The 26,694-nt window shown below is 33.7% G+C and overlaps 1 protein-coding gene across 1 annotated transcript in view; it reads left to right on the top strand.

Annotated features, from left to right (window-relative positions):
• Positions 1-3,993: 3,993 nt before the first annotated feature.
• The window catches only part of DGKB (diacylglycerol kinase beta), a 799,601-nt gene continuing 776,900 nt past the window's right edge, over positions 3,994-26,694 (top strand). Inside the window, exon 1 of the mRNA XM_030822166.1 lies at positions 3,994-4,048. The gene's annotated coding sequence lies outside the window, so the exon portion shown is untranslated. The remainder of the gene's footprint in view (positions 4,049-26,694) is intronic.

Here is a 26,694-nt window from a genome sequence, read left to right as displayed (position 1 = left end):
ATATCCAACACATAAATAATTATTTGTTCTTCCTGCAGAATGCATCTTAAATATGTTCACATTTGTATATCTTGCCACCATATTTGTAACCCCCCCAAAAAAATCACACTTGCCTGGATGTCTATAATAGCCTCCTAATCTTCTACCCTTCAAGTTTGGTTTCTTTTGAATTTATTCTCAATTCAGTGGCTGGAGTAATTTTTTAAAATGCAAATCGAGTCAAATCACAATACTGCTTAAATCATTAATGATTTGCTTTAACTTAGGATAAATTAGAGGCCTTGCAAGGCTTTGCATGATTTTGCTTTTTTTTCTTTTTAAAGTCTTATCCCATACCTCTCTGACACTTAATGTATTTCTCCCAGCTTTTTCATCTTCAGTGCTCACCTACCTGAAATGCTCTACATCCCCTCTACCAATAGACTGTTCTTTTACGGTCAGCACCATGGGCATCAGTCGCCAACTTGTTAGAAATGCAGAATCTCAGCACGGAATGAACAATTCAGTTTGAAGGTAGAGAAGACAGAGAGGATGTCAAGGTTATTGACTTAGGCAAACAGGCCCACACCTCCTTCACTTTCTACACCTATTGTAGGCCTCAGAACAGATAAAACATCTTCAAGAAAGCCTTGTTTGATCCCCTAATAAAGTGATTAGACCGGTATCAAAATCACCTGGAGGGCTTAGTAAAACACAAATTGCTGGGCCCCAGTCCCAGAATTTCTTCTTCAGTTGGGCTGGTGGGGAAGGCTCAGAATTTGCATTTCTAACAAGTTTCCCGGTGATGCTGATGCTGCAGGTCTGGGGGCCCATACATTAAGAACCAGTGGTGCTCTCATAAGCACTTCTTAGCCTTTGCTGTGCAGTAGAGTCAACTGGGGGAGGATTTTTATTTTAACCCTCACGTTTGGATTCTTTACAGTTCTTGTCTAGTATGAATAATGTTACTATGAACATTTGTGCACAAGTTTATGCATGAGCATATGTTCTCATTTTTCTTGGGTCTACACCTAAGAGCAGATTTGCTAGGTGAACTGGTAACTCAAGGTTTAACTCTGAGGATCTGCCAAAATGTTTTCCAGTGTGGCTGCACTGTTACATGTTCCCATCAGCAGTGTATGAATTTTCTAATGTCTCCATTTATGGCAACACCTGTTATTATCTGTCTTTATTATAGTCATCCTCGTGTGTGGGAAGTGATTATCTCATTGTGGATTTGATTTGCATTTTCCTGATGTCCAGATATTTTGAGCATTGTTTTATGTGCTTATCAGCCATTTGTATATATTATTTGGAGAAATGTCTGTTAAGAGCTTTCTCCCATTTAAAAATGATCAGTCTTTTATTATTGAGTTGTAAGGATTCTTTACATGATCTTTATAGAATTCCTTTATCAGGTAAATAATTTACGAATACTTTATCCATTCAGTAGTTTGTGCTTCAGTTTTTTTGATGATGTTCTTTGAAGCACAGAACTTTAAAATTTTGAAGTCCGGTTCACTTATATATTTTCTTTTTTTGCTTATGTTTTAGTAAAGTATCTAAGAAGCTATTGGCAAATCCAAAGTGAGAAATTTTACCCTGATACTTTCTGTAATAATTATATAGTTTTTATACTTACATGTAGGCCTATGGTATATTTTTAGAAAATTTTTATATTGGGTGTGAGGTAGGTAGGGGTCTAATTCTATACTTTTGCATGTTCAATTGCTAAAACACCATTTGTTGAAATGACCGTATTTCCCCCGATGAATTGTTTTGTCACTGTTGTTGAAACAAATTGTAAATGTGATGGTTTATTTCTAGATTTCCAATTATATTCCATTGATTTATATAATATCCGCATGCCAGAACCACTTTCTTAATTACTGTTGCTTTGTGCTAAGTTTTGAAATCAGGAACTATAGGTCCTCAGACTTTATTTTGTTTTATTTTTATTGTTTTTGAGACAGACTCTCGCTTTGTCACCCAGGCTGGAGTGCAGTGGCACGATCTCTTCTCACTGCTGCAACCTCTTCCTCCTAGGTTCAAGCAATTTTCATGTCTCAGCCTCCTGAGTAGCTGGCATTAGAGACGTGTGCCACCAAGCCTGGCTAATTTTTGTATTTTTAGAAGAGATGGGATTTCACCATGTTGCTCAGGCTGTATTTTTTTTTTTTTTTGAGGATTATTTCAACTCTTCCAGCTTCCTTGAATATTTATATGAATTTTAGAATCACTATATTAATTTCTTCAGAGAATTCAGCCAAACTTCTGAGTTCTTAGATGTCAGTGATTCTGTAGATCAATTGGCGAAGCATTGCTATATTAGCAATATTAAGTCATTCGATCCATGTACATGCGATGTTATGTCAGTTTGCTAGGACTGTCATATCAAAGTACCATAAATTGGGTGGCTTGGGCAACAGAGATTTATAGTCTTATAATTTTGGAGGCTAGAAGTCTAAGATTAAGGTATCATCGGGGTCTTGCTCCTCTGAAGGTGCTGAGGAAGAATCTGTTCCAGGTCTCTCTCCTGGTAGTTCCTTAAATTGTACCAGTATAACTCCATTCTTCACATAGCATTCCTCTCTGTATATGTTATGTGTCCAAATTTTCCATTTTTGTAAGGATAAAGTCATACTAGATTAACTGCAAGCAATTGTCTGACCTCATCTACACCAATAATATCCTTAAAAACCCTATTTCCAAATAGGTTCACCTATTAAAGTACTGAGAGTTAATACTTCAGCATATCAATGGGGTAGGGGGACACTGTAACCTATAGCATATCTTTCCTTTTATTTAGATCCTCTTTAATTTGTTTCAACAATGTTTTATGGTTTTCAGAGAATGGATTTTTTAACTTGTTTTGTTTTTATTTTTAATAGACTTTATTATTTGAGCACTTTAATGTTTATAGGAAAAATGAATAGAAAATAGAGTTCGATATACCCCCCTCAATGCCTCTTCTCCCCAGTTTTCTCTATTAATAACATCTTGCATTCATGTGGTAATTTTTTTATAATTGATGAGCTAACATTGATACATTATTATTAACTAAAGCACATAGTTTACATTGAGATTTGCTCTACATTGTACATTCTGTTGGTTTTGACAAATATATAATGATATGTATTCACCATTATTGTATTATATAGAATAATTTTACTGCTCTAACAACTTCCTGTGCCGCGATTGTTCATCTCTTTTTCCTCCATCTTATCCCCAAACCTCTGCAACCCACTGATGTTTTTACTGTCTTCATAGCCTTTTCCAGGATCTTATATAATTTGAATAATACAGTACGTAGTCTTTACAGATTGTCATCTTTCACTTAACTTACATTTAATATTCTTCCATGTCTTTATGTGGCTTTGTCCATTCCTATTGCCATTGTGTTTATCCATTCACCGTTAAAGGATATCTTGGTTGCTGCTAAGTTTTGGCAATTATGAACAAAGCTGCCGGAAACATTTCTGTGAAGGATTTTCTGTGGAGTAGAAGTGGCAACAGCAGCCACCCTTGTGTTGTTCTCAGGAAAAATTTAGTCTTACCACTATTAAGCGGGATGTTAGCTGTGGAATTTTTATAGATGCCCTTTATCAGACTGAGGAAGTTACCTTCTGTTCCTAGTTTTAGTGATTTTTCCACTAATCACGAATTTTGTCTAATGTTTTTACTGTGTCTATTGACATGATCATATAGTTTCTGTTTTTATTCTATTAATATGATATATTATATTAAATGATGTTTGGATGTAAACCAAGCTTACATACATGGAACAGATCCCACTTGAGCATGGGGTATAATCAACTTTCTGTTTTACTGGATTTGATTTGCTAGTATCTAGTTGAGGATATTTGTATTGATATTCACAAAATATATTGGGCTATAATATTTTTTCTTGTGATATCTTTGTCTAGTTTTGTTATCAATGCAATCCTGTCTTAATTGAATGAGTTAGAGAGTGTTTATTTCTCTTCTATTTTTCGGAAAGAATTAATATTTATTCGTTAATGTTTGGTAGAACCCACCAGTGAAGCAATGTATGCCTGGACTTTTCTTGGTAAGTAATTTTCTGTACTTGATTTAACCTTTTTCCTTATTGTAGGTCTATTTGGATTTTCTACTTAATTCTTGATTTTAGTAATTTGTGACTTTTTCCTTTTTTCTTGATCAATCCAACTAAAATTTTGTCAATACCTGATCATTATAAATAAAAAGGTTTATGGATTTATTAATTTTCTCTACAGCTTTTCTGTTCTCCATTTCATCAATTTCTGCTCTAATCTTTATAATTTTCTTTCTTCTGATTGGTGAAGCTTTAATTTTTCTCTTCTTTTTTCTGGTGACTAAGCTGAAAATTTAGGTTATTAATTTGAGCTATTACTTCTTTTTAACATAGGAGTTTACAGCTATAAATATCACTTTAGACATTGTATTAGCTGCATTTTATTGGGGTTTCCTTGTAAGAGATGAGTCATGTTTTTCTAACTGCTTTCAAGTTCTTCTGCAATCCCAGCATGTTGGATTTTCTCTTTGTCTTGGTCTTTCCAACATTTTTTTTCTTGTTTTTTTATTATTATACTTTTAAGTTCTAGGGTACATGTGCACAATATGCAGGTTTGATACATATGTATACATGTGCCATGTTGGTGTGCTGCACCCATTAACTCGTCGTTTACATTAGGTATATCTCCTAATGCTATCCCTCCCCACTCCCCCCACCCCACAACAGGCCCCAGTGTGTGATGTTTCCCTTCTTGTGTCCAAGTGTTCTCATTGTTCAATTCCCACCTATGAGTGAGAACATGCAGTATTTGGTTTTCTTTCCTTGCGATAGTTTGCTGAGAATGATGGTTTCCAGCTTCATCCATGTCCCTACGAAGGACATGAATTCATCCTTTTTTATGGCTGCATAGTATTCCATGGTGTATATGTGCCACATTTTCTTAATCCAGTCTATCATTTTTACTATAGTATGCCTGTGTTGATCTCTTTGTATTTATACTATTTGGAGTTTGTTGTACCTCTTAAATTTGTAGATCAATGTTTTTCATCAAATTTGGTAAGTGTTCAGGTATTATTACTTTGAATATTTTATTGCTTCTAAATCTCCTCCACTCTTATTACTTCTGTTATGCATATATTGATTTCCTTAGTGAGATACCACATTTCTCTGAGCATGTGTTAATATTTCTCCTCTTTTTCCTCTTTATTTTTTGACTATAATGTTTCTATATTATGTTTACAATTTTCTGTATGATGTGTGTAATTTTTCTGTTAAAGCATCTCTAAGATAAAACTTATTAAAAATACAATTAGAAGTGGTTTTCCAAAATACTCGTACCAATTTAATACAATCATATGCTACAATACAACCCTTTGCTATAAGTCATCTCCAACATGTGATACTGATATTTGCTTAAGCAATGAGTGTAAACTAGCATCTTATTGCTTACTTAATTTGCATTTCCCTATTATAAATGAGATTGAATATTTCTATATTGATTTTTTTATTAATGTTTCTTTTGTAAAATACCTGTTTTTTCATATTTTTAAAAAATATTGTTTGGCTTACAAAATTTCACTTTGTATACTGAATATAAATTCTGTGTTGCTCATATGAGTTGCAAATGTCTTTTCTCAATTCGTATTTTGTTTCTTCATTATTCCTTTTTGTATCTTAAATCTCTCATCTGGGTTCACTTTATTATATCTTGCAATATATCATTTAGTTGTTTCTTGTTTTTTGATTTTTTAAATGCAAATCTTTTGGCATATTTCTTTCTATTTCTTTATTTTTCTCTCTCTTTTTAAGGAGTTTGTTCTCTCTTTATTGAAGATATTACCCCCCTATCTTCTAGATTCTATTTTTGCTGTTGAGAAGTCTGATATTAACTTATTACGTTGTTAATGTTTTTGTTCTTATTCTTAGTAGTAATTTTTATTGTAGCTCATATTTTACTAAATGTAATAGAGAATACCACAATCTTAAATTGGTAGTAGATTGGAAATCTCTACTTCCTGACAGAATTTTAGTCTGTTTCTGATGATGACCAGAGATGCTACTGACAAGTTTGATCTTTTTCATGGTCTTTAGATTAATGTGAAAGATTTAGCTTCAACTTCTTCACATTCCTGGAAGATCTGTTTTTTAGTATACAGATCTCTGATTGCTTATATCTTATGGTGGACCATTTTATGTTTTATATTTTTCTTGCCGTGTATCACTGCTAAATTTGTTGCTGTTGTTTTAAGCTTCAGAAATTTCCTTAACATTCTAATGAAACCAGTAGTGCATGACACTTATTGTACGTTGTAGTTCATGCAGAGGCTTAGTTGTGTCTGACAAAATATGATTTAAATGTCATACTTCTAAATCTGAAATTTTACAAGGAAAATTCAGTGCAAAGACAAGGGCTAGGAGTTGTTAAACATTTTTATAATAAATAAAGTTAAAATAAATTATCCCTTAGTATAGATAAGGAAAAGAAATCTGGTAAGATTTGCTATTCTATTTCAGATGCTTTGTAACATTCTTGCTCCTGAATTTCATTCTCAGTGTGCCATAAAAATTATTTGCTTTTGTTGATACGGTCCCCTTCAGATAAGGAAAATAAAATTGCCAATATATTAACTTCAAATTTGTGAAAATGTAACCATTCTCTCTGAGCAACCATGTAAAGTGTTGCTTCAGGTGTGTTGGTTGAGCGAATGTCTGAAATCCGTTCCCTGAAGGGAGGGATTGTTTATATTTTTCCTTCCAATCATCACAATATTTTGGTTTGGTATGGAAGTCAATTAATTGGAAAGAATAAGAATAAGTAAGGGGAGAAGTTCTGCAATGAAAGTAGTAGATGAATGATAACGGGTATGTTGGAATTATGGAACGTGTTGCTCTGAGAAAGAATAACATGCTTGGACCAAAAAGGTTCTGGGGAACTGAGTATATACCACTCATCTAATGCAACTCTTTCCCCAACTTCTATTTGAACAGACATGTTAACACATATATGATATAAATTCAGATACTTACACACAGAGACACACATACAAACTTTCAGGTTTGTTTTTAAAGCTCTTCATATGTCTATATGAGGAAGAACATTTTTCTCCTATGAGTATCTTTAATATATCCTATTGTACGACCATATAATTACATTAAATTGACTCTTTTATGACTCTTTATTTTAACATAAATGCTTCAGTTAAAGATATGTATAATTTCTATATATGTTTCAAAAAATTAAGGGTTGAAGAATAAATCTTTTAAAGTAAAAGTTTACATGTCGACAATAATTCAACCAGAAACAAGTGGAATGCCAGAAACATAAATTAAAAGATCCTTAACAGAACAGTTTTGTTTTTCCATTTCTATATAAAGAAGTTTGTTTTACAAGCAAAGTAACAAATGGCTTAAAACAATCTTCTTGTTGCTAGGCTCTCAGATACCTAAACAGACCTTATACTTTTTAGGTTTAAACATAACAAACTGAAACATTATAAAGATACTTAGTAAAATAAGAAGGTGAATCATCTCAAAAATTAGAATTTTGCTTTCCTAGTAAATGTCCTTGATATCATATACAATAAATATTGATTTCTTTTTTTGATTTTCTCCCTTTTTAATTCTTCTCTTAAGTAAAACAAACTCTCTATTTTAATTAATTATTAATGCGAATTAATTATTAATGCTAATTAATCTTTTTAAAAATACAACACTTCTTAAAATATGTTCTTAGAGTATAACTTATTTCCTAATTGTTATAAATAAACTATTTCATTTTGAAGTGTTTTAAAATTATTTATATCAGGTAATAAATGTGAGTTTGATGATTTGTTGGATTATACAATGCCAAGTATAATATAAAAATAGATTGAAGAACTTGATTCAAATGTTAGAGGAATCTTACTAAATAGTACAGATACAGTGGTAAATAATATTGAGAAATGAGCTTAGAACTACACTTTCAGAAGACTCAAGAGGCTTTCCAGTTTCTATTCTTCAATGGCTAGGATATTTGGTACAAGTCACATTCCGTTTGAAAACTTCTTTGTTTCCCACTCATATAATGACAGATTCCTTTGTGGTGCAAGACATTTGGAAACATGAGGGCCTGATATCTGTGTGTATGTGTGTAGTTTGTAAGTGGGGACAAGGATGCTGTTATTGAACTATGTTATCTTAAAAGGTAGGATTAAATATCTTATTGTAGATTTTATTTTATTCTATATGCTGTGTGTATATATGTTGGATGAGGGGATTCAGTTTGAATAAAATAGTGCCATGATCACGATGCAAAGAAATATATTAAGAAGACAGTGTAAAAACAAATGGGAGTTTGGCTTGGATAGATATACTTAAGGAAATGGAGGGTCCATTCATTTTCTCTGCAAGCCTTGGTCTATGATTTCTTTTTTTCCTTAAAACTCTGTCAAAAGTCAAGATTAAATTCTACTGGAAATGTTAAGCAGATTATGAAAAACCAAAAGCACAAATGCTGTAGAACCTATATGGAATAAAACTACAAAATCAACTGGGAAAATTATGGAAAACTTAGCAAGAAACACTTAATACTAAACAGTATATAGATTTTCAACAAATCAAAATGAAAGAGATCTCAAGAATACCCATATATTAACAATATTTTATCTATTAATGTCAAAATAATACATTAGATGTTTAATATATATTCATTTTGATACATCTGATAGGAAAATATTTACGCAACGTCTCAGTAATATTAGTAATGAAATATTCTCCCCTTGAAATTCAAGATTTTTCTTTTAGATTACAGATGTAGAAAACTTCAGGAAAAAGTTGTGACTTGTCTACTATAAATAAAATTTGTTAATTTACCTAATGGAAATATATTACATATGATATTGATAAGTAATCAAAGAATAGGAATTTTACTAATTCTAAATAATAACAAAAGTACAATAAATAAACATAAATAGCTGGAATATTGATGTTTGATTCTACTTTGTTTTTTCATTTATCTTCATTTTAAAAAGTTGTATTTCTATTAATAGAATATTTTTAATAACATCTGTTAGTTGCCTCTGTTTAGTGGCATGTGTTCTGATTTAGTTGCTTCTGATATGTGTGGTCTTGTACTTCTGCGTGTGCCTGTGTGTGAATGTATAGGAGAACAATTACTACAGTTGCTAACAATAATGGATATTTATAAAAGATCTGATTATGTATGTTTATTTGTAACCAGATCAGTTTTTAACATTGTAAGTACATGTTTAATTTATAACATAAAATAAAGAAAGTGGGCAAATTGTAAGTGTACAGAGCAATACAATTTTACAAATGAAACGCACCCATGTAACCAGAACCACGTTCATGAACTAGAACAGGACAAATGTGCCTACTTCCTTCTGGTTACTACCGCCTCTCCAAAGACAAACACACCTCCACCTTCTAACTCTATAGATGAATTTTGCCTGCTTTTATGTTTCATGTAAACACAATTATATAATATATACATTATTATATCTTTCTCAGCATTATGCCTGTGAAGACTTATCCCTGTCAGTGCTTGTAGTTGTAGCTGATTACATTTTTGGTGTGTAGTATCCATTATGTGAATTATACCGCAATTGATTTTTCCATTCTTCTGATGTGAATATTTAGGTTATTCCCACTCTTATGTTATTATGAATATGCTGTTATAAGCACATGTATATGTCCTTTAGAGAACACATATAAATCATTCTGTTACATATCTACTTCAACGCTTGTTATTTTTCTACTAGATTATTTTCAGGTGATAATCATATGATTATGGTATGATTATCACCTGACAAAATTATTCTGATTCTAAGATTTATGCTTCTAATATTACCTTATGATATACTTATGGTATATACAAACCAAATAAAATGCAGATTTAATTCAGTTTTTTTCCATCAATTTTAGCATTATTGATATTTTTGATAGCATATCTATTGATTGTGGGGGTCTGTCCTGTACATTGTAGGCTAGTTAGCAGATCTCTGGCCTCTACCTTTGAGATGTCCCTATGAGTAGCAACTTCCTCACATGCACAGTCATGATCAAAATTGTCTCCAGAAATGCCAAATAACCTGGTCAAGGAGGGGAGAAATCACCATCCATTAGGAGTCACTGGGATAAAATTTCCAGAAAAATTAATAAGTAATAGTGATTTATGTATTACAGGAGAGAAATTATGTGATTTACTTCTCAAGAAAGTTCATAGACAAATTCTTTAAAAATTTTTTATTCTAAAGGCAAATGTGATTATGAACTTCTCATTTTCAAAAATAATTCCAAAAGAACAATGTTTAGTTACTCTAGATTTCAAAATCCTTTGTCATCAGCTGTTACTGCCTTCTGTTCTCTTCACAAATATCACAAATTCCTATTTCATTAGGTAATTTCAATACTGACAATTCTATTACTTGCTATTGGTGTTAAATGATACAAAATAAATTCGTATTCCTGGATCTATCGTTTACTAATTTTATGATCAAAAGTGAGCTGGTTAGTCTCTGCAGTTCTCAGTTCTTCCAGCTGCAGAACATTTTTGCCACTAGCATGTAGAATTACGACAGCTAAGTGTAATTCTGTATATAAGGTATTGGGATAAGCAAAACAACACTAATTAATTTATTAGGTAATAGAATGAAATATTATTGTAACAATAGCATCATGATGAGCTCTAATTCATTGTATCAGCTTGCAGAAAACTCCGCTGTGTTAACAAATTGGACTATAATGAATACACTTTTCAAGAGGGTGAGAAATAGCCTCGTAGGGTAGTGAGTTAAGAGTGATCCACTGCTAGAGAAAACAGATGAAACCTTAAAAGAAAATAACGAGTTGTGGGGGCCAGGTAAGGAGTTAATTGATTTAATAATAGTGAAATGTAGTAAAGAATTCAGAAGTAATAGATTTTTAATATTCATTCCATTTTATTTTTAATATAACAAATATAAGTTAATTTAATTTTAATGATAGTTGTGTTAGACAACTGCATCACAAAATTCTTGAAAATTTAATGATTGGCTCTTGTCTCTTCTGAGTAGTTACTGTGGAAACACATGAGATGTGTGTGTGTGTGTGTGTGTGTGTTTCACTTCAAAACTGGTTATTACAAATCAAAGTTCTTTATAACAAATGTCTGGCCAAAAAATATCTCTGGATTATCAAAACATCTAAAAACCCAAGTTTAATACTTATATTCATTATTCCAGAACAATAAAAATAATGAGGACGATTTCTTCTCAGAATTGTCTGTTTAAGCTTATCTACTGGAGTGGTCCATGAACACAAAATGTGTCTATTCAATAAGTGTCTAGAAGTAATCATTTTATCTATTGTACACTTCGTTTGATTTATTATGTCAATATGACTTTTAATTATAGAGGTTTTTTTCTTATGGCATATTGTGCATAATACTAGAATTGAGGAAAGAAATTAATTGATGTATACGAACATGATTTTTCTCATTATAAAACTGGGACTTCATTAACTTTAGTAATGTATAATATTTGTATCTAAGAACAATGTTATAACACAACAGATAGACAAGTTTAAATATATCTAAAGTGAAGGAATGCAAGCATGACATTTTAAAATCATCTTTCCATGTAGAATATAAAAAGAAAGAAAATAAAGCACATCATTATCAATAAGTCAATCAGTCATACAACTAATATTTAATGAACAATTACAACGTGGTCATTTAATTATTCTACGTATGTATGAAATAGACTACATCCCTGTACTCAAACAGATTTTATTCTAGGGATAAAAACAGACATTGAGCAAATGAAAAAAATCACATATAATGCTAGGTCAGGCTTTGAGACAAATTAAGTAAGTGCTATGAAAATAAAATAATTCGTGATATGAAGATTGCAAGTGAAATGCAAAAGGTATTTTAGGTAAAGGGATAAGGAGAAGACTTTTGAAAAAAATATTGACTTTGTATTAAGGACTAAATTAAATAAGGAATTGAGTCATGCAAATATCTGGGGAAAGAGAATTCCAGACAGACAAAAATGGAAAAGTCAAAGAACCTGAAAGGGAAGCATGTTTGGAGAGTTCAGGGAACAGAAAGAAGTGAGTAAAGCCAGAGCACTTTAAACTGGAGAAAGAGTGGTAGAGGGAAGAGATACCAGGTGCAAAATCACAGCCTGAAGCTGTAATTACTTCAGCACTGTTAGAATATATCCCACTATTAAGCCACAAATAAGGAGACTATGACCGTAATCATCCACTTGTAAAAACATAGAAACATAAAAGAACTTTAAAATAAGGTTAAGTGATTAATATTAATAATATAAATATAATGTAATAATGTAAATGAAGAGGAATGGAAATAATGTTATTACTGTTAAATTAAGTTGTATCCTGTTGCTGAATATATCATGTTTTAAACCAGCCTAAAAGAGAAGTAAATTATAATGCATGCCTTTCTCGCCCCTCTTTTTCTTTTGAAAAGGGATGAAGCCTTCTCTTCATTTCCAGTGGTAAATTAGTCATTAGCAATAGTCAGATTACCATTTAGGACAAATCTGATTCAGGATCCGGAATGAGGAAAAGAGGCTACCTTAATTAAACAAATTGTTTTGCCTAATTAAAAAAAAAATTTTTTAATCTGGGGTCTGCTAACAAGCAGGGATTGAACAAAATAGTGGTTGAGTGGACAAACAATAAATCTGCCATTTTATGTTACTTAATTTACTTAAATTGACAAGTCTTTCATTCAGTTGCAAAGATAGGTTTATGAACCAATCAGCAAAAATGAATGAGGCTCCAAATATATGATTACTTACTGAATTCTAAAATTAACTGTTACTAAAGGTTGAGTTGAAAGTAATGATTTAAAATGTTTTGAAATTATAACTTATTATGTCTATTTTGCTTCTAATCATCCCTTTTATTCATCTGTATCTAAATTATTTAGCACAATCTTTCAGTGTCTTTCCGTTATATTCAAATCTGAAATCTAGCATCATTAAAAAATTTTATGTAGTCTTATTATATGATTAGGAATTGACTCCTTTTGCTACCTGGCTTCTCAAAATGAGTAAATCAATTGGTTTTTACATTTAGTAGCATTCACCAATATTTAAATCACCCTCATTAATTGTTTGAGTGCCATTTCAAGAATTTTAGGTAAACTGTAAACCATCTCCACAAATAACTATATATGTTTAAAAATTATGCATACAGTTTTTGGAATGAACACTGACTTTGCATGAAACCCATTTAATTATGCTATAAGTCCATGGACCACAGGATAAGAATCTTCATGTAAATTAATATTTGAAAAACATATCTCTTTCCTATTCAATTCATTCGGCTAATTTTAATTAACTGGATCCCAAAATGATATAGTTCTATCCAAAAATCACATATCCAATACTTTTGTGGATAAGGCTGTTCGTAAGACCAGACTCCACACAATCTCAGATTAAGATCCTTTTTCATCACATAGAGCACTACTGTTTTAGTAATTTATTTTTTTGCAAGTACTTGAAAAGTGGTAATTTTTAATGACAAAATCAGTTCTATTTATATTCATTCCTGCTATCCCTTCCCTACTGAAGTTAGTTGGCTTTTGTTTTCAGCAAGAATAAGTAATTCACCTCATATATTTTTATGAAAAAATATAACTCTGTTTTCCTCACATCTAGTATTTAAATGATGGTCCTTACCATAACAAGAGGTATGATCTGTACACTTTGAAAATTCAATAATACATTTATGTTCTCCCCTATCAAAGTCTTATTTCAGACCTAAGCTATTTGAGAGAGACAGTCTAATAAATTTTTAAAAATCAGTAAATATCATGCTATGTCTTCATAAAATAAAATACTTGGAATCTCATCTCACTGTCCAAAGCTACATACCTAAACTGAAATAAAGTTTATCAATGTTAATAGTTTTTATAGAATAATAATACAAAAAATAAATAAAGGAAGAATAAAGAGGAAACAAAGCAAATTATAGTTGGTTTTGATATAAAAATTCACGTGTGCTAATATACATATTCTTATGCACGTAAATTATTATATTATCTGAGTATATACTCTTTCCAATTTGGCCTTATGGATCTATTTAACAAATAGAACAAAGGTTGGCAAACTACATGTGGCCTGTGGGCCAAAACTGGATCACCAGTTGTTTTTGTATGACCTCAAGCTGGATATGGTTATTAAAGGAAAATTTTTGCAGTCAATTTTGATGATGGGGCACATTAACTTTGAGCCCAATTAAGTGAAATGTTATCCCAGAAAAAAATAATTCTGTTCTTCTCTGCAGAATAGTATTACAAAAAAATTGTACTCAATTATTACATTTTGAATTTTGTCAATAAAAACTTGTGGAAATAAAAAAGAAAAAAGGCTTGAAGACCCTGGAGGTATCTGTCATCTTACAAAGGTCTTACCTGAAAGTACATTCCCTCTTTGAGAATAAAAAACTGTCACATGCCCTATTTGTATTCTTGTGAGAACAGAGCGACTTTGGCAACTTGTAACTACATATAAAGCCATTCATTAAATATTTGCTGAGTGTGTGTAAGGCACACAGTACTGAAATGAGCACATTTGAATTTTTGATTCAAATAAGACCATAATTTTTTAGCAGGTTGGGGCTTAGTGTGGAGACTGTGTATAAGAGAAAATTCAATCTAAAGGGAAATTTTACTCTGGCCTGGTGCAGAAGCCAAGTCACCACACAGTGTTCTTACATCCCTGTTCAGTGGTAAAACCATAAGAAAAAAGAAGTCAACATTCAAATTAAATACAGTTTTCCAATTTTATAAATATGTATTGGCTGGGCGCGGTGGCTCACGCCCGTAATCCCAGCACTTTGGGAGGCCGAGGCGGGTGGATCACAAGGTCAGGAGATCGAGACCATCCTGGCTCACACAGTGAAATCCCGTCTCTACTAAAAATACAAAAAAATTAGCTGGGAGTGGTGGTGGGTACCTATAATCCCAGTTACTCAGGAGGCTGAGGCAGGAGAATGGCATGAACCCAGGAGGCACAACTTGCAGTGCCACTGCACTCCAGCCTGGGCAGAAGGAGACTCCGTCTCAAAAAAAAAAAAAGTATTATATTTTCATGATAGCAGTTTCATTTACTTTGTGCTTTATTTCCTCAAGTATGTTTTAAACTTCTAAAAATGGCAGGGAACATGCTTTCAACTTCTCTGAGCCTCTGCTCTACCTGTCAGAGTGCTCAATTTCCAAGAGTTAGAATGCCAGGTCAAGATGCCACCTAAGTGATGGAGTTGGAGCCATCACAACAGGAGAGGGGATTTTGTCTACTCTCTAGTTCAACTTCACGGAGAAAGGGTATTTCTATTTGATAATGCAATAAGCACTACTTTTTTCCACACTCAACAAATATTTACTGAACATCTATTGTAGGCTTGGCATGCACTGGACTCTGGGCATGAGGTAAATTCTATATATCAAAATTTGAACTTATAAAACATATACATTAAGAAATTCATTTTTATGTATGCCAGTAGATATTTTTTGGACACGTACTATGTACAAAGTACTAATGCAAAGCCTAATTTAGGGTAATATAGGCAGAGGCACCACAGGTAACATGATATTAAAGATAAATAGAAAAAACAGTTTAAGAACAGAAAAAAATAAATCAGAGAAAGTCTTATGGTCTTTATAGGACAGCAATGTGTGTGAATCTGGTAGTTAAATGCCTTGCCTCCTTTTATTCTCATAGTAATGTGTTAGGTGGTCACTGTGATTAACCTCATTTCATAGAGAATTAAAGAGGTTAGATCACATGACCAAGGTCATGCAGGTATTAATTACATGGTAGGGCCAGGATTTGTTTAATGCTGACACCTATGCTTTTAATTTTTATGATACTATACTGGAAATTAAGAATAATTTTTTGAAAGGAATAAATATAAGCAAATAGTTACACATTACATTTCTCAGCAAGTACAGCACTAGTAACCTAATACATTGACTTTTAACTCACAATATGTTTTCAATTCTGTCTTCTGCGAACTATTTTTCCTTTGGAATACACCTTTACTTTTAAAATAAAAAGCAATCAGAAAACTAAAAAAAAAAAGAAAAGAAAAGAATAATAATACAAGAAATGTTAGATTTTGAATAGTGATTTTGGGTTCTTGATAAAATGTGGTCCCAGACAAATGTGCCTTACAGAAAATTCCAGAAATATGTTTGTCTTTCTCTCTACAGATTTGTTTATACATTTTATCAGGTAAGAAAAATAATGCAACTGAAAGTTTTCTTTATTTATATTAGTTCAGAAGGAAACTCAGTGCCTAATTGTGTGCTTATCTGTTGTCAGTCCATCTCAAACGCCTAAACATGTTTACCCTCCAGCTCTTCTTACTTGCTCTGTATTCTGTTTAATCTCTTAGATACCACCTTGAAAATTATATTTGGAGCCATTTCAGCATCAGTAGGCAACATATGCACATTTTTAAAGCACTTTGGTATTTTGTGTGTTCTGAGGACTAGGAGACCACATGCAGAATATCCATAGTTTTCTAGATTCCTCTTTGCATATGGGCACACACACAGATGTGTACCTGCTTAAATACTTGTGTATTTGTATGCACATATTCATATACAATTGACCCTTAAACAATGTATGGGTTAGGGGGTCCCATCCCCAGCACAACAAAAAATTTACATATAACTTTTGACTCCCCAAAACCTTAACTGTTGGCCGTAGCCTTAATAAACAGTCAAATAACACGTTTGTTGTATTACACACTGCATTTACGACAAAGTAAGCTAGAGAAGAGAAAATGTTATTAAGAAAATCCTTAAAGAAGAGGAAGTATATTTACTATTCATTAAGTGAAAGTGGATCATCATAAAGATCATCATCCTGTTGTCCTCACAATGAGTAGGCAGAAGAGGAGGAGGAAGTATATGGTTGTTTTTGCTGTCTCAGGGGTAGCAGAGGCAGAAGAAAATTGCATATGAGTGGACCCGCAAAGTTTAAACCTGTGTTGTTCAAGGGCCAACTGTATATTAGAGCAAGGAAGAAGGAGAAACCACAAAAACAGTAGGGAAAAGAAAAGTCAAGAAACACATACATATTTCTCATTGTGTGTCAGATGCTAAGATTACTTCCTTTAATATTAGCAATGATGCTTTGAAGCTGGTATTAATCATCTTCCTATTTTGCAAATTATACATATACACACAGACTATATATAGTAATGTTATTTTAAAAAATAAACTTGGAGTCTCCATTAATATGTACCTGTGAATGTGATAGTTCAGTGGTTGGAGCTGATTTGCCCATATTATGCTGAAAATATGCAATGTACCTGGATTCTTATAAATATAGATATACATGATTGTCTCCTTTCTTTGAAAGCAGAGTGTCTTTTTATAGGAGAGTCTTCATATAAACTTTATATTAAATCAGAATTTGAATACACTTAAAAAAACCAAGCTATATTTGGAAACATGAAAACTTATTTAAATTCTATTAGTAGATTAATTGATTAATACATTGATAGTATATACATTGGAAAAGCCATGAAGACATGTATTACATGGACAATAAAAATGTAAAAAATATAGCAAAATTATAAATTTAACAAAAGATGTGTGTGTGTGTGTGTGTGTGTGTGTGTGTAGTAAATGGACATAATCAGATCAATAGCTGGTTTTATAACCCTGAAGCAGAAAGTCATTACAAGGAGATATTTAATCATTTTCATCATGTGAGAAACAAAGACAGGGCAGGGACCACCGTGAAATAAATTAAAGCCTAGTCCCCTCCAAGTGTCACCACTGCAATGATTTAAGTATTCTCTGCCCTTTTGTAACACTGCTCAAGGTTCACATTCCTAGAAAGGTAAGTTTTATTGGCCTGGAAACTTGGAAGCCTGAGAAACAACGCAGGAGGATGACATGGGAATGGGAGAGTAATCATTTACCAAAGGAAAGTCTAAGTCTGCTGCCAAAAGAAGGTGGGGGTGGAGGATGCTGAGCCCGCAAACAGGCCTGCCCTGTGTTTCCCTGCAACCCTGAGCTATGACCACCTCCATTCCTAAGTTTTTTTCCTTCCTTTCCTGCTTCTTTTTGAAGACATATGAAAAATCATTATAGACAAGTCAAAGCAAGGCACTTGAGACATTTAAGGATTGGTAAAGAAATAGAAAGAGTACTTTAGAGGTATTTGTCTGCCACTTTATGAGTTCCTCCTACTGTACCCTTCAGAAGGTTCCAAGCCCTGTCTTTAATTACTCTCTAAAACTGGGGACAGTGTACAAGGAAATTATGAACCTCCCATGTTAGTTTGCAAAAAGTAATGACCTCATGCTCAATTTTAGCCTCCTTTTCATTTTGCTCCTGAAATAAGAGTTTCTCTTGATTCAAATGTAATACTTCTACGTGTGATTTTGATCCAATTTAGTCTATTTTTACAAAGATAAGTTCTTCATCGCTTTTCTACATTCTTGTTTGTACAGTCCAATCTCCATCTAGCGACCTCAGTTTCCTCTGAAAATATATTAGAGTTTACCGATATAAACCATGTTAAAAACCTAGAGGCTCCTTATCGCTCAAACTCAAGGCTCTGAAAAATCACGTGTCTTAATTTCTTCTTTCTGAGACTCATAGTCAACATCCTCTGATTAGCCACCCATTCATTACTTGCTGCCTGGATTAGCATTTCCCACACTGAGTTCTATAGTCTTGCTACTCAAAATGTAGTTGATGGACAACCAATGTGGGCATCACCAGACGAAGTTTTTGGAAATGTAAAATCCCTAAACATTTAGAATTAGAATCTACATTTCAACAAGGATCTAGGGTGACTTGTTTTGAGAAGTACTTTTCTACAAAATATTAGTTCCATGAGATTTTTGGGAGGAAATGGGGAGAAAGAGAGAGTGAGAAATGAGAGAAAGGGAGAGAAAAGAGAGGAGAGGAAAGGAGACGAGAAGAGGAGAAAAAGTTACTTGCTTCTTAGGTATCCACAATATAATTCGTCTGTAAAGTCTTACCATACAGAAGTAGTATTCTGCATGTATATACATTGAAGATCTTGTAAAGATCATCATATACATAGTAACTATTTTACATTCACTAATTTCCTCATTTTCTATAAAATTACTGCTGTTATTTATGATTACTATGACCTGACTGAAAATAACTAATGAAAACGTGTATTTGCATGCATTCAGTAGAAAATGCATGTAATAGTTTCATTTATTTTATATAAACTTCTTTTTTTGTCGAAAATTGTCTGATGGGATATTTTAATTAAAAAAAAAAAACATTTTGCTTGGCATTCTAATCACTGATGCCTGTTATTAAGCCTTGGTGAAACTCTTGTAATTCAATCAAAACCCAAAGAGTTCATCTTGCTGTTGCTATAAAAGAAATGTTTTTCTCCTTGATAAATAACTCAGTGTGACACACCTACCTCTTTTACAATAAATGCTCTCTTTTTTGTTAGTTATTCCCTTTAAAAACAGCTACAATTCACAGATCGATAAGCCTGCCAAAGCCACTTTAAATTGGAAAACCATTTGCAGTCTCATTAGAGCACATAAAGAGACAGGCCCCAGCACCACGATTTGTCAGCTGATATTCTCAGAAAGAAGCAGGCGCTTGAATGCTTTCCTGTATAATAATACTCAAATTAGCTCTAAGGCTTCTCTCAATGTTAGTACATAATGTGCTTTCAGAACCAGGAGCCTCTACATGTAACATTAGGCTGTAGGTAGAATTATGACTGCAAAGAAATTCAGTTATGTGGATTTACTTTCATTGGTTTCAGTCACTGATAAAAATGCTTTAAATTTAAAAAGTTGGACAGATGTCAAAGGACAGATCAATAACCACATGGAGTTTTAAATCAAGTTAGGGGATTGATTGAAATAGACATTCTTTATTATAATCATTTCACTTTGTTTCTCACCTGCTTCAGTATTAATTCTGAAATATACCCTTCTTTGCATTTTAATTTTAAATGATAAATTTTATTATGTCAGGTAGAATATTATTTTAGAGTTATAAACAAAACAAAGATTGGTAGAATGTATGTATAAAGATCACTTTTACTTGTTAAAATTAGTATCTGATGATTTCTTGTTGCTTGTCTCTTCTCTAGTTTGACGTCTACTTTGCACTTTCAGAAAGTAATAGCTTAACCGTAAAATGATTAAAAATAAATAAATGAAAACCAATTTTTTTTTATTATACTTTAGGTTTTAGGGTACATGTGCACAATGTGCAGGTTTGTTACATATGTATCCATGTGCCATGTTGATTTCCTGCACCCATTAACTCGTCATTTAGCATTAGGTATATCTCCTAATGCTGTCCCTCCCCTCTCCCCCCACCCCACAACAGTCCCTGGAATGTGATGTTCCCCTTCCTGTGTCCATGAGTTCTCATTGTTCAATTCCCACCTATGAGTGAGAACATGCGGTGTTTGGTTTTTTGTCCTTGCGATAGTTTACTGAGAATGATGTTTTCCAGTTTCATCCATGTCCCTACAAAGGACACGAACTCATCATTTTTTATGGCTGCATAGTATTCCATGGTGTATATGTGCCACATTTTCTTAATCCAGTCTATCGTTGTTGGACATTTGGGTTGGTTCCAACTCTTTGCTATTGTGAATAGTGCCGCAATAAACATACGTGTGCATGTGTCTTTATAGCAGCATGATTTATAGTCCTTTGGGTATATACCCAGTAACGGGATGGCTGGGTCAAATGGTATTTCTAGTTCTAGATCCCTGAGGAATCGCCACACTGACTTCCACAATGGTTGAACTAGTTTACAGTCCCACCAACAGTGTAAAAGTGTTCCTATTTCTCCACATCCTCTCCAGCACCTGTTGTTTCCTGTTTTTTTAATGATGGCCATTCTAACTGGTGTGAGATGGTATCTCACTGTGGTTTTGATTTGCATTTCTCTGATGGCCAGTGATGATGAGCATTTCTTCATGTGTTTTTTGGCTGCATAAATGTCTTCTTTTGAGAAGTGTCTGTTCATGTCCTTTGCCCACCTTTTGATGGGGTTGTTTGTTTTTTTCTTGTAAATTTGTTTGAGTTCATTGTAGATTCTGGATATTAGCCCTTTGTCAGATGAGTAGGTTGCAAAAATTTTCTCCCGTTCTGTAGGTTGCCTGTTCACTCTGATGGTAGTTTCTTTTGCTGTGCAGAAGCTCTTTAGTTTAATTAGATCCCATTTGTCAATTTTAGCTTTTGTTGCCATTGGTTTTGGTGTTTTAGACATGAAGTCCTTGCCCACGCCTATGTCCTGAATGGTATTGCCTAGGTCTTCTTGTAGGATTTTAATGGTTTTAGGTCTAACATTTAAGTCTTTAATCCATCTTGAATTAATTTTTGTATAAGGTGTAAGGAAGAATGAGATTATAGTATGCCAAGTACTCCGGCACTCACAGAATTGATAATCTAGCATATTTTCACATAATTGCTTGCTTTTCTCTATATTACACTTTTAATTCATATTACAAACACTTATTTAGAACATCAACACACAAATACATAATGTTTCTGTTGAAACTTTTTAAAAAGAGACATTTCTGTCCTGTGAGCAATTTATTACGTAAGTAATTTTGGATATTAGTGAAGTCAAGAGGGAAACATAATTCAAATTATTTCTCTGCTGATCAAATAAAAGGAAGTTGAAATTATTCATGGGGTTGAAGCACTGAAATCTTGTTAATTGAATCCAGAGCTGACAAGTCATTCAAATGCTCAGTTTTTCCTGAAGAAATTGATCTTCTGCAGAAATAAAACAACAAAAGGGTATTCAGGCCCATAGTATTTTGCTATGCTATGGAAAAAAATTTTTACTGACAGATCATCATTTTCCTACAGACTCAATGGGTGAATTTCAGAGAGGAACATATTGGGATATCATATAGTCAAGAGCACAAGCTTTCATAGTTCTTGGCTTATGTGCTGTAATTGATTAAAAAAAAACAATTTTTTGTAATTTTCAGATATCAACCAAACAGAGGAACTTCTAGGGCTGTTGAAAATTAGGTATTTTTAATATCTTAAATATTAATCATAATTGAAGAGCAGCAAAACATAAAAGAGACAAACTAGGAAATTTGTGTTCTGTAGAAGCTTGTTAAACTTTTCAGTTTCCTAAAATTTAAATTCATATATTAATAAGACCTTAGTTCCTTTTTTATCTTTGTATACATTAGTTTTGGAAATTGCATAGGTTAATAAACATTTAAATTCTGAGGACTGCAGAGAGGAGTAAGACATAATTTCTATCCTGAAGGAACTTTTGGAGTGATGCAATTAGCACAACAATAATTGTTTGAAGAAAGAGGCAGAAGAGAGATACAAATGTCAATGAAAAATGCATTCTATTCATTCAATACATAGAGTACACATATATGATATGCAAAGCACTATGCTAAGAGTAAGAATTTAACTGGGGGCACAGGGAGAATTTTTATAGGCCCATCAGATTTAAGAGAGGAACTGAAGGATTGATAGATCCAATTTGCAGTTATAGAGAAGGAATAGGACATGTCCTCCAGCGATACGAAATGGTTGTGATATAATGAGCATTATGGAAAAGTTTTAAAATGTTCTGTTGATAGAAAATAATTGAATAGAAAACAATTAGTGATGCTTTAGTAGTAGATTAACAGGGAAACAAAGATTTATTGTAAGGGAGGGAAATTCTGGTGGGTAGTGCCTCTCAATGCCAAGTTCATCATTTTTATAATATGCTCTGACAACAAAGGTGGGAGTTTGCAAACCCATCTCTAAGATTCTCTTACCATCCAAGAGGTAATAGTTTTGAGATTGAAAGGACAGAGGAGCAGATAGGAGACTATTCTTGCCCCCAAGTTATTTCAGCTTCAGCAGATAGTAGCAGCTTCAGTGCCATTTGGTATTACTGGACGGACCAAATAGCACTTTCCAAGGTGGCCCAAGACCACCCATAAAGTTCCTATCACTCACTGCCCCTTTTTACCCCCAGCCTCCCACTAGGTACCAACGCCAATTTCCTGGAAGCCCTTTGGTGGTCAACAGATTAACTTTGATAAACTCCTAGTTTCTGGCGACCCTTATGATACTTTGGTTCTCAAGCCTTAGGTGCTATAGCTGCTTCTTTTAGATCCTATATTGTTTTGCATTTTTAATACCTGAGGAACCAATTATTTACATTAAGTGACTTATGTTTGAAATTCCTAGCATGATGTCTATGTTTTGAATGTGCCTTACCTGATATGGAAAGCGTTGAGATATTTTGCCCGTAGGGGTGGCATAAAGTGATGTACTTTTAAAAGTGTAATTTTGTGGTTTGCAGTATTAACAGAATATACAATAATCTGGCTAATGATGCTCATTAGAAGGAACTATTAGTAGTTTAGGTAAAGATAAACAGTCTTTATTTTTTCCAAGATGGCTGAGTGGAAGCATTTCCATCATGCTTCATCTACCTAAAAGAACCAAAACAGTGTGTGGTCAATCACACTTTCAATACATTATCAAAGAGAAAACATGGGAATTCAACAGAAAAGCAAAGGGAAGATTTGAAATCTAGGAGGAAGAAGGAAAATAGGTAGCCTGAGTGTCTGGGACTGGCTGGGAATCAGGAGTAAATCCCCACCACAGGAGAGAGAGAGTGAGTGCCTTTCTGCAGCCCATCTTCCCACATGGGATTTGTACAGTCCAGAACATGGGAGAGCACCTTGACCCTCCCAAGCTATAAGCCATACTTGGGTAGCAGCTGGGAGACTGTGAGAAGAAACTCCTCCAATCTAGGCAGCTGTTCTGGAGTGTCATTTTCAATCCTAACTCTTAGCAGTCTGTCCATGGTCCTGGGAAAAAGCAGCATTGATTGCAGCTGTTGGAGAAACTCAGGTAGTACTTGAAAACCAGGGCTTGAGCAGGGGATGGACTCCTGCAGCCAGTTCTGAGAAGTGAGTGTGGAGTGGGCTCCAGAAGCTGGCAATGAAACCAGGTATCACCACCCTCCACCTACCCCGCTCCCTGGGACCTGAACAGGAGAAGAGTTGCTACTGAGGCTTAGTCTTGAGCCACGTGGTGTATCTTATAATCCAGGACTTAGAGGCAGAAGAGACACAAACTGCTAGAAGTGACTGGTTGGCAGATTTTCTGCCACAGCCATGGCCTGAGAGGAATCCATGCTGGGACTAGGTCATAAGAGGAATGCAAGTTCCACTCCCTCCAGCCAAAGCTGTGGCTATGGGGACTGTTCCACCATCCACATGCCCAGACCTCAGCACAGCAATAGTCACTTCACACCCAAGCATTTTCACCAAAGGTCTGAGGACTGCCCCACTCCCTCTATCTAGATACCAAAACCAGACAAGGACACAACAAAAAATAAAACCCTACAAACCAATATTTCAGATCAACATAGATACAAATATGCTTTAAAAATATTAGCAAACTGCTGGGCACGGTGGCTCACACCTGTAATCCCAGCACTTTGGGAGGCCGAGGCAGGTGGATCACGAGGTCAGGAGTTTGAGACCAGCCTGGCCAACATGGTGAAACTCCGTTTCTACTAAAAATACAAAAATTAGCTGGGTGTGGAGGCGTGCACCTGTAAACCCAGATACTTGGGAGGCTGAGGCAGGAGAATCACTTGAACTCAGGAGGCGGAGGTTGCAATGAGCTGAGATAGCACCATTGCACTCTAGCCTGGGCAACAGGACGAGACTCCATCTCAAAAAAAAAAAAAAAATACTGGCAAACTGAATCTAACAGCACATCAAAACGTTAATACACTATAACCGAGTAGGTTTAATACCAGTGATGCAAGATGGTTTAACATATATACAAATTAATAAATGTGATACAACACATAAACAGAATTAAGGACAGAATCATATGATCATCTCAACAGACAAAGAAAAAGCATTCCATAAAATTCAACACACCTTCATGGTAAAAATACTCAACAAACCAGACATAGAAGAAACATCCCTCAAAATACTGAACATCATGTACAACAAACCCACAACCAACATCATACTGAACAGGGAAAAGTTGAAATCATTCCCTCTAAGAACTGGAACAAGACGAGGATGCCTATTCTCACCACTCCTATTTAACATACTACTGGAAGTCCTAGGCAGAGCAATTAGGCAAGAGAAAGAAATACAAGGCATACAAATTGGAAAAGTGGAAGAGAAACTATCCCTGTTTACTGATGACATAACATTATATCTACAAGAACCTAAACACTCCACCAAAGAACTTTTATATTGATAAATGAATTCAGCAAAGTTTCAAAATAAAAATCAACTTACAAAAATCATTAGCATTTTTATATAATAATGACCTAGCTGAAAACAAATTCAAAAAGGCAATCCCATTTACAATAGCTATAAAAAATAAATACTTAGGAATATATTCAAACAAGGAATAAAAGGTCTCTACAAGAAAAACTACAAAACACTGATTAAAAGAATTATAGATTGCACAACCAAATAGGAAAACATTCCATGCTTATGAATTGGAAGAAATACTGTCATTGAAATGACCACTCTGTCTAAAGCAATGTACAGATTTAATGCAATCCCTATCAAAATGCAAATTTCATTTTTTATAGAATTAGAAAAAAAATCCTAAAATTCACATGGAACCAAAAAGGCCCGAAAGACCAAATCAATCCTGAGCAAAAAGAACAAAGCTGGAGGAATCACATGACCTGACCTCAAATTATGCTATAAGTCTATAGTAACAAAAACAGCATGGTACTGGTGTAAAAAATAGACACACAGATCAATGGAACAGAATAGAGAACCCAGAAATAAAGCCACATATTCTCAGCCAAGTGATCTTTGATGAAGCTGACAAGAACATATATTGGGGAAAGGACACAGTTTTCAATAAATGATGCTGGAAAAATTGGATTGCTGTAAGCAAAAGCATGAAACTGAACCCCTATCTCTCAACATATACAAAAATCAACTCAAAATGGACTAAAGACTTAAATGTAAGACCATAAACTGCAATAATACTAGAAGAAAACTTAGGGAAAATTCTTCTGGACATTAGTCTAGGCAAAGAATTCATGACTAAGACCTCAAAATTATAGGCAACAGCAATAAAAATAAATAAATGGGACTTAAGTAAATTAAACAGCTTCTACACAGCAAAGGAAATAATCAACAGAGTGAACAGACAGCCTGCAGAATGGAGGAAAATATGTGCTAACTGCATTCTGCAAGGGTCTAATATCCAGAATATACAAATAACTCAAATAACTCAACAACAACGAAACAAATAATCTTATTAAAAAGTGGGCAAATAAGATGAATAGACATTTTCCAAAAGAAGGCATACAAATGGCCAACAGGTATGTGAAAAAATGCTCAACATCACTAACCATCAGAGAAGTACAAATTAAAACCATAACCTTACTCCAATCAGAATGGCTACTATTAACACATCAAAAAATAACACACGTTGGTGAGGATGTGGAGATAATGGAACATTTATACACTGTTGATGGGAAAGTACTTTAGTACAACTTCTATGAAAACAGTGCAGAGATTTCTCAATCAACTAAAAATTGAACTCCCAATTTATTCGACAATCCCACTATTGGTTATCTACCCAAAGGAAATAATATCTTTGTACCAAAAAGATATGTGCACTCATATGTTTATGACAGCATTATTCACAAG

The sequence above is a fragment of the Nomascus leucogenys genome, chromosome 11 (assembly GCF_006542625.1).
Source record: "Nomascus leucogenys isolate Asia chromosome 11, Asia_NLE_v1, whole genome shotgun sequence".
In the NCBI taxonomy this organism is placed as follows: domain Eukaryota; kingdom Metazoa; phylum Chordata; class Mammalia; order Primates; family Hylobatidae; genus Nomascus; species Nomascus leucogenys.
The sequence above is the reverse complement of the archived record's forward strand: the minus strand, read 5'-3'. Positions and strand labels throughout refer to the sequence as shown.